We start from the raw sequence: 9,210 nt of genomic DNA, 5'->3' as shown, positions 1-9,210 counted from the left end.
GGGAAACTAGAGCCCATGATGTTCTTAGTGCCAGTCAGCAAGGCCCCTGATAGGATGCTGGGTCCCCCCCAACTATTTTCTAATACACAACAAAAATGAACTGATTCACAGTGGGAATAATTTTGGTACTGCTCATATACATAAGGTTCCAGAATGCATAAAAGAAGAATCAAAATGGAGCTTGTTTATTAACAAAGTGCTAGTGGAGGATCCCCTGGACCCCTGGACGGAGGTCCAAGACTCATCCCCTAATGTCCTCAAATCCTAGAAATGCCCCTGCCTACACGCACGAGGCTGCTGCTACTGGCCCCTGGCTTTCTGTCATTTTGCAGAAGTGCAAAGATCAAACAGTTTTTATTACGTCATCGAGCCTTCTTCAGGGCTCAGTGCTGAGCTTCTCACTGAGACGTCATCAGTCAGACAAAGATGAGTTCCGTGCAGCAGGTGAACCCCACGGTGCGGGGGATCAGAGCCCCAACGAGCCTGCAGAGTCTGGCTGCACGTATCACAGAGGAGATCACACAGGTGAGTCACAGGTGTGATACACCTGAACCAATCTGAGCAACATGTTTTAGTTCACTGCTGTAAGAAGGAGAAGAGAGAACAATCTGACAGCAGATTTGAATTGGTAGTTTTTAAATTAGAAAGTGAACTTTCAGGACAAAAGTTCTATAAACTGTGTGTCTGAAGCTTTGAGGGTTTTGAAGCTTTTTATTTTATTTTTTAAAGAAATGTATTTAACAATATGAGAAGATTACCGGCAACAATGTTACTTTAGTTAAAAGTAACAATTCTACAATGTAAAATAATAATAATAATAATAATAATAGTAATAAAAAAACTCTATTAGCCTATCAGTGTTATGTCATTATACATACTGTATTATTGCACTTTTGTTACTTATGCATCAACATGCCTGCATTTTTGATATTACAGCTTCTGGAGGTTGAGTGAGTAGTGGTCAAAGGTTTAACCTCTTTATGCTGGGTGGTTTAATTTGTAACAGTGCATCCCATTTTATAACCTGATCACATGTTTAGTATGAAATGTAACTTGTATATATAGTTACTGGGCAAATGTAATGGAGTAAAACAGTGCACAATTTTCCCCTTGCAGCTGTAGCAAGGTAAAATATAAAGTAGCAGAAAATAGAAATATTCAGGTAAAGCACAAATATGAAGGCCTGACTGAGTAGCATAAATAATAGTAGTAGAATTCCTGGCCTGGCTTTTTTACTAAACGGAAATAATGAATTTCCTATTACTTCTTTCACTCAATTAAATATGATTAATGTCTAGGTTTCTGATAGTCAACATGCTGCAGCCTGTTATGTTAGGGAGCATTCTGTAGCCACCACAAGCTGCTGTCGTTGCCATGAAAGTCTTGTCCTCAGCTTCCCTCTAACAACGCAACCACAAAATATATAAAAAGGAAAATGCACAAGTAAAATGGGAATGATAAGTATGCACTTGATGACTACATACTTTACATATTTTCATGCTAAAAGACCTAAAAGAAAGCAGAACAGGTGCTGGGTAAAAAGTTCTCACCAGTTGATGACATGTAGAAGCCTAAAGATAAGCTTTGTTCTTATTGCAGGGCAGCTAGTTAGCTAGACTAATATTGTGCAGTACAGAAAACAAGCAAGATGTTTTTTATTCCTAACATGAACCTGTTAGATGTTTCTCATATACTTGGACAATCAAAAAAAGGTTAGATTTATGTTTAAATATTTGGATTTTCAGAGATGAGCATGGGAGTAAAGAAAAAAAAATACAGTACAAAAGTACAAAAAGTACTTATATATAAATGGAAGTCAGAAACGGAAATTCACCTCCTCCACCCAAATCAAACCCGAATGCCAAAGAATCGGTGGTCTGCCCCAGCGGCTGTATTGCCGTCTGCCGAAAGTCAGATGCCGAATTCAGCTGATGGGTTCCGAGAATGCCCCACAGCACATCCAACAAAGAATTACCAAAGCTGTCCACTAGGTGTGTTGTGTGGTGCCTCATTTCCGCAGTTTCTTAGTCCATGCTGTTAGCTACCTTGTGGCTCCACCTCTTAATCCAGCTGTGTGAACTGCACCTTCTTTGGTCAAAAGTAGGACAAAAATCCGTCCTGTCATATCACCTGGTCCTGCACCGCAAAGAAGTGGATTCTACAGTCCCATGCATGGATGATCCACATCTGACTGAAGACCCTTGGATCCTGCAGTGTCAAGGTTGACAAATGCAACCAACCTGAGCTTATGTCTAATTCACACTGTTTGTTATAGGGAGTGAACAAACCCTTCCAGCAGGTGATTGATGTCAGTTCAGGGGATCCCCACAGGGCAGGGATGGCACCTACTTCATTTGTTCGCCAGGTTGGTGCTTTATAATTCATCTGTGTGTGTGTGTGTGTGTGTGTGTGTGTGTGTGTGTGTGTGTGTGTGTGTGGCAGTGTGTCTTTACCCTGAGCTCCTCAAAGACAACAGTCTTCCTCAGGATGTCAGGCAGAGGGCACACATGTTTCTAGGGGCCTGCTGTGGAGGGAGTGTTGGTGAGAATGATTAATATTCATTTGTACAGATTTGAAAACATTTGGCCCAAAATGGTTCACAGGGGCGGCACGGTGGTGTGGGTTGCCGGAACCGGCAACCCCAAGAGGGTTGCCGGTTCAATCCCGGGCGTGGGAGCCCTTCTGTGAGGAGTTTGCATGTTCTCCCCGTGTCAGCGTGGGTTCTCTCCGGGCACTCCGGCTTCCTCCCACAGTCCAAAGACATGCAGATTGGGGACTAGGTTAATTGATAACTCTAAATTGTCCACAGGTGTGAATGTGAGCGTGAATGGTTGTTTGTCTCTATGTGTCAGCCCTGCGATAGTCTGGCGACCTGTCCAGGGTGTACCCTGCCTCTCGCCCGATGTCAGCTGGGATAGGCTCCAGCCCCCCCGCGACCCTCAAGAGGATGAAGCGGTTAGAAGATGAATGAATGAATGGTTCACAGAATTTCTCTGACTCTGCTCTGATGGCTGATCAATTCAATTTATCAATGACAGGTTCGTACTCTGTAACCCCCCTTGGTATTCCATGTGTCCAGAAAAGCATTGCTGAGTTCATCACGAGGCGAGATGGTGGAGTGAGTGGAGAAGATATCATTATCTCTTGTGGTTCTCAGAAGTGTTTGTCGGTAAGATGAAAACAACTTTTTTTTTTCAGAAATGATCAGTAGATTTTTAGCTATAAGAGTATTATTTAGGGACACAACATGCTTTTGTGCATGTCCATTATGAATAAACATCCATTAACCAGTGTAGGAACTAAGTCTAAAGTCACACTCATGTTAGCATGCCAACATGCTTACAATGAAAATGCAAACATGCTGATATTTACAATGTTGACCATAATACTTAAGTGTTTTAGCATGTTACAGTGTCATACTACATTACAGCAGTAGCTGCAATCCATATAGTCTGTTGTGATGTTGAGTGTGGTGTCATCCAACGATGTCATCAAACATTTGAAAGTATGACTATGCTACACCCCTGTGGCTTTTGGTGGCATTTCATTCAACTGAATGCTCCCATTCACTTGAGGGGTATTAACTGAAGCATAAATAAAAGGTATCGAATGACGAACTCACCTGGTTCAGCATCACTGTGCTGGTATTGGCACTGTCACTGTAATTGTTAAATGATACCCAACCCGAGTTCTCATACTCTGCTATTTAAGAATTGTATACAGGTTGACAGCGGCAGATCCATTTAAACAGCATGGACACAGCGAGGATAAATGAAAGAAGCTGAACATTTTTCCTCAATGCCAATAGTACTTTAATGAGCAATAAAAACATGCATTTGCCATGTTCTGAATTGTATGGCTCTTTATTGTGTTAAGATGATTTTGCACCTGATGGCCAGTGGCGAGGGGGACACTCAGACAGGTGTGTTGATCCCAATGCCTTGCTCACACACCCTACCACCCCTGCTGGATATGTCTGGAGTGACACTGGTGCCGTACCAGCTGTTGGAGGACCAAGGATGGGCTGTAGATCTACATGAACTGCAACGAGCTTTAAGGAAGGCGACCCAGGAAACCCCACAGGTAAACAACACACATGAGCTACTTTCAATGATCTCCACACTATAATGTCTGATACTCACTATTATTTGCCCTTCTAGGTCATGTACAAGACAGGAAAACAATAAAGGAAGTGATTCGTTTTGCTGCAACTGAGGGCCTTATCCTGTTGGCTGAAGAGGTGATTCCAAGCTCCACAAGGAAACTGAAATATAAAAGTTGTCCTCATCAGTTTTCATTCTCACACAAGCTCCCTTTTTCATGTCTTCTTGAACCTTCTAGGTGTACCAGGACTGCATGTATGGACAGGGGCAAGAGTTTATTTCCTATAAGAGAGTCCTGTTTGAGATGGGAAAAGAGTACTCAGAGACAGTGGAGTTAGTCTCCTTCCACTGTTTATCCAGTGCCTGTATGGGAGAGTGAGTATCTCTGATGTTTCCTTTAGAACAAACCTTTCCTCAGCTAACTGTATGACCCCTTGAAAGATGGCATTTTCTTACTTAATTTAATTAATTAATTAATTTACTTAATTTATCATGTCAGAAAATGATTAACACAACATTGACATTGCTGTGTTCTTGTTTTATTAATGGTCAGTTACTAAATTTCTTCATCATGTTAGGAGCAAGAAAGTACCAAAGGCTTCATTGTATAAATATCGGGTTTGGTTATAACTCATGAGCTCTCTGAAACCACGTACAACAGTGGGTCATTCAAGTGGACTCCTTCACAAGACAAACATGACCCCACTTAAAGCCACCATGGTCCATTGTTAGGACAAAGTCAGAAGATTTTTAATGTATTTTACAGCAGCAGGTTTCATTTTCACAGGTGTGCTTGTGATCTTACAGATGTCTAGACATATCAAACAAAATGATTGTGCTCGACTATAGACATCTGTCCTTATATTTGTGACACTCTGGTGTGTCAGGGTCACTGATGGGTCAAATATCTGATATACTTTGCTCAAAAGTTGTCATTATCAAAGTGTTTTCAGTCTGAATGGGAATTAAATATCAGAGGTGGCGTATTTGCATTCAAAGCTAATACAAACATCAGTGGGTATGAACAGACAGATTTGCTCGAGGTGAGTGAAGAACCAATCAAAAATTGGCAGGTTTACAAAGATGTGTAACTCCAGTTTATGAGTGTGCAGAGTTGAGAGGAAAAGGGAGAGAATAAGAACGAAAATCACAAACCTTGTCTCTAAAAATGACATTTATATACCACAAATTTGCAACAGCAAATGTTGACAGATTATGATGCTTAGGAAAGAATTTAAATGAACATTTGTTTGTTTTCCATGTAAGGCTAATACATATTCTCTTGTGTCAATCTAGGCACGGTTAATGATTATATGGTTATGTTTAGCCAGCTTTATGGGAAGAGAGAAGTCTGGGTTATATATTAATAAAGTCAACATGACCTTAGACAGTTTTTTCTTTGAAAATATTTAACCAAATGACAGTCTTTCCAGGGCGGCACGGTGGTGTGGTGGTTAGCACTGTCACCTCACAGCAAGAGGGTTGCCGGTTCAATCCTGGGCGTGGGAGCCCTTCTGTGCGGAGTTTGCATGTTCTCTCCGTGTCAGCGTGGGTTCTCTCCGGGCACTCCGGCTTCCTCCCACAGTCCAAAGACATGCAGATTGGGGACTAGGTTAATTGGTAACTCTAAATTGTCCGTAGGTGTGAATGTGAGCGTGAATGGTTGTTTGTCTCTATGTGTCAGCCCTGCGATAGTCTGGCGACCTGTCCAGGGTGTACCCTGCCTCTCGCCCGATGTCAGCTGGGATAGGCTCCAGCCCCCCCGCGACCCTCAAGAGGATGAAGCGGTTAGAAGATGAATGAATGAATGAATGATCCAACGTCAAATAACCTTATGTTAGTGGAATAAATAAGATGAATGAATCAATCAGCATTGTGCTGCATTCACATGGACTCAGGCAGACAGTAGACAGCAGACAGACAGCACCCTCTGGACAGCACAATAAAAAATGAGCATTACAGAACGAGGGCAAAATGAAACGTGTAGGATGAACAACAATACGTTTATATAACTGTGTGCTGGGTGCCCCCTACCTCACTCTACCAAGTGAGGTAGGGGGCATGTACAAAGGTTGTGCCCTTGCCACAGCAGCCACGGGTTTGATTCCAACCCATGGCCCTTTGCTGTGTGTCAAAGTAATTCAATTACTTTTGAGAGAGGTAACTAGTAATTGTAACTTATCACTAATTTTCAGTAACTTGCACAGCACTGGAACTATGTGGTGGTATTTTGGAGGACAGTCTTGTTTCTCTCAGGTGACTGTAGACTCATTTTGCTGTGTGCTCACCTTGTCTTTAGGTGTGGTCTGAGAGGAGGATATATGGAGGTAATTAACATGGACCCAGCAGTCAATATGCATTTAAAAAAAGTGCCAGTCAGCCCTCCAGTTTTATCACAGCTTGCTTTGGAGGTCATGGTCAACCTGCCCACAGCTGAAGATCCTTCCTATAAAACATACTCACAAGTAAGGGTTTCATCCAAAATGATTTCAGGCGCAGTCTCCTAAAAAATACTGCCTAAAATTATAAACGTACACATACATGTAAATGAACCATATTAATAACCATATTTCTACTATATTGTCAGCCAAGAAGGAAACATACTCAGTCCTGTATGTCTGCTAATTAGTCAACAGGACATTTAGAAAAAAGAAAGTGGTAAATAGATTTTATTAATATACTATTATTTTGATCAATTCATTATTTAGATTGATTTATTTTTAGTTATACATCACAGCAATTTTTATGATAATTACTGTGTGTATTTTGATGAATTTCCAGATTAAAAGTAGCTTACCATTTTCTGTTTTTAATGTTTTAAACTAACTGAGACAATAAATGCAGCCTTTGCAGATGTCTGTCCCACAAAGAAGTTGTAAAATATTTTTTATCCATTATGTTGTCATGTTCAGTAAATTTGTTCCTGCAGTTTTCTACGCATGCTTATAAAAGACAATATATTCCACCATGGGCTGTGAAACAGTTTATAAACACTATTTTACAAGCTCGGCGGTAACTGTGGCAAGAGGGATTTTATTTTTGGGTTGTCTGTCCATCCATCTGTCCCTCTGTCTGTCCCTCCATCCATCTGTCCCATTCTCGTGAATGCGTTATCCCAAGATTGCCGTCTTCAGTTTTGGCACATCTATTTTGATTCAACAATGAACTGATTAGAACTTAGTGGTCAAAGGTCACTGTGACCGTCTATCTTATATAGACGGTCAAAGACAGAGGTGTAGCAATCTATGTCAAAAATAACATTAAAACATCCCAGTTGGTTAGTATATCTCTGCCAAAGCAGTATGAACTATTGATTTTAGATATAGAATTAAGTTATTAAGTTATTGCTTTTTTAGTTTCAGATAATAATTTCAGAGTACATTACACATATTTTTAATTTAACTACTTCAACTGGTATAATACCTAAAGTGTGGAAGTCAGCTCATGTTTTACTCTTGCACAAAAAAAGCCAAAAAGTAACCTAAACAATATCACTTCTTCAAAAATTGCCCTCATATTTGTCATCACTTATTGGTTGGAGAGCTGCAACACATAACACACGTTTGCAAGACTGGTTAGTACTGCAGGTTCCTAGAACTAACACTAACTTGGGAAAGATTGCTTTTAGATTCTTTGCACCATATACCTGGAACGAATTGCAGTGTACTTTAAAGCTTGATACTCTGGTTCCAATGGGTCGATTCAGAAATCTAGTCAAAAACCTGACTAATTTTAACTGTTGCTGCTATTAACTTGTTTCAACTGATTCATGTTATATGTATGGGTATATGTATATGTATATACAGTACAGGCCAAAAGTTTGGACACACCTTCTCATTCAATGCGTTTTCTTTATTTTCATGACTATTTACATTGTAGATTCTCACTGAAGGCATCAAAACTATGAATGAACACATGTGGAGTTATGTACTTAACAAAAAAAGGTGAAATAACTGAAAACATGTTTTATATTCTAGTTTCTTCAAAATAGCCACCCTTTGTTCTGATTACTGCTTTGCACACTCTTGGCATTCTCTCCATGAGCTTCAAGAGGTAGTCACCTGAAATGGTTTTCCAACAGTCTTGAAGGAGTTCCCAGAGGTGTTTAGCACTTGTTGGCCCCTTTGCCTTCACTCTGCGGTCCAGCTCACCCCAAACCATCTCGATTGGGTTCAGGTCCGGTGACTGTGGAGGCCAGGTCATCTGCCGCAGCACTCCATCACTCTCCTTCTTGGTCAAATAGCCCTTACACAGCCTGGAGGTGTGTTTGGGGTCATTATCCTGTTGAAAAATAAATGATGGTCCAACTAAACGCAAACCGGATGGGATGGCATGTCGCTGCAGGATGCTGTGGTAGCCATGCTGGTTCAGTGTGCCTTCAATTTTGAATAAATCCCCAACAGTGTCACCAGCAAAACACCCCCACACCATCACACCTCCTCCTCCATGCTTCACAGTGGGAACCAGGCATGTGGAATCCATCCGCTCACCTTTTCTGCGCCTCACAAAGACACGGCGGTTGGAACCAAAGATCTCAAATTTGGACTCATCAGACCAAAGCACAGATTTCCACTGGTCTAATGTCCATTCCTTGTGTTTCTTGGCCCAAACAAATCTCTTCTGCTTGTTGCCTCTCCTTAGCAGTGGTTTCCTAGCAGCTATTTGACCATGAAGGCCTGATTCGCGCAGTCTCCTCTTAACAGTTGTTCTAGAGATGGGTCTGCTGCTAGAACTCTGTGTGGCATTCATCTGGTCTCTGATCTGAGCTGCTGTTAACTTGCCATTTCTGAGGCTGGTGACTCGGATGAACTTATCCTCAGAAGCAGAGGTGACTCTTGGTCTTCCTTTCCTGGGTCGGTCCTCATGTGTGCCAGTTTCGTTGTAGCGCTTGATGGTTTTTGCGACTCCACTTGGGGACACATTTAAAGTTTTTGCAATTTTCCGGACTGACTGACCTTCATTTCTTAAAGTAATGATGGCCACTCGTTTTTCTTTAGTTAGCTGATTGGTTCTTGCCATAATATGAATTTTAACAGTTGTCCAATAGGGCTGTCGGCTGTGTATTAACCTGACTTCTGCACAACACAACTGATGGTCCCAACCCCAT

General features: G+C 41.3%; 1 pseudogene; it reads left to right on the top strand.

The window, feature by feature from the left end:
• Window positions 1-426: 426 nt before the first annotated feature.
• LOC125896169 (alanine aminotransferase 2-like) overlaps window positions 427-9,210 on the top strand; it is a 33,787-nt pseudogene continuing 25,003 nt past the window's right edge.

Source organism: Epinephelus fuscoguttatus, linkage group LG10 (genome assembly GCF_011397635.1).
Source record: "Epinephelus fuscoguttatus linkage group LG10, E.fuscoguttatus.final_Chr_v1".
Lineage (NCBI taxonomy): Eukaryota > Metazoa > Chordata > Actinopteri > Perciformes > Serranidae > Epinephelus > Epinephelus fuscoguttatus.
The sequence above is the reverse complement of the archived record's forward strand: the minus strand, read 5'-3'. Positions and strand labels throughout refer to the sequence as shown.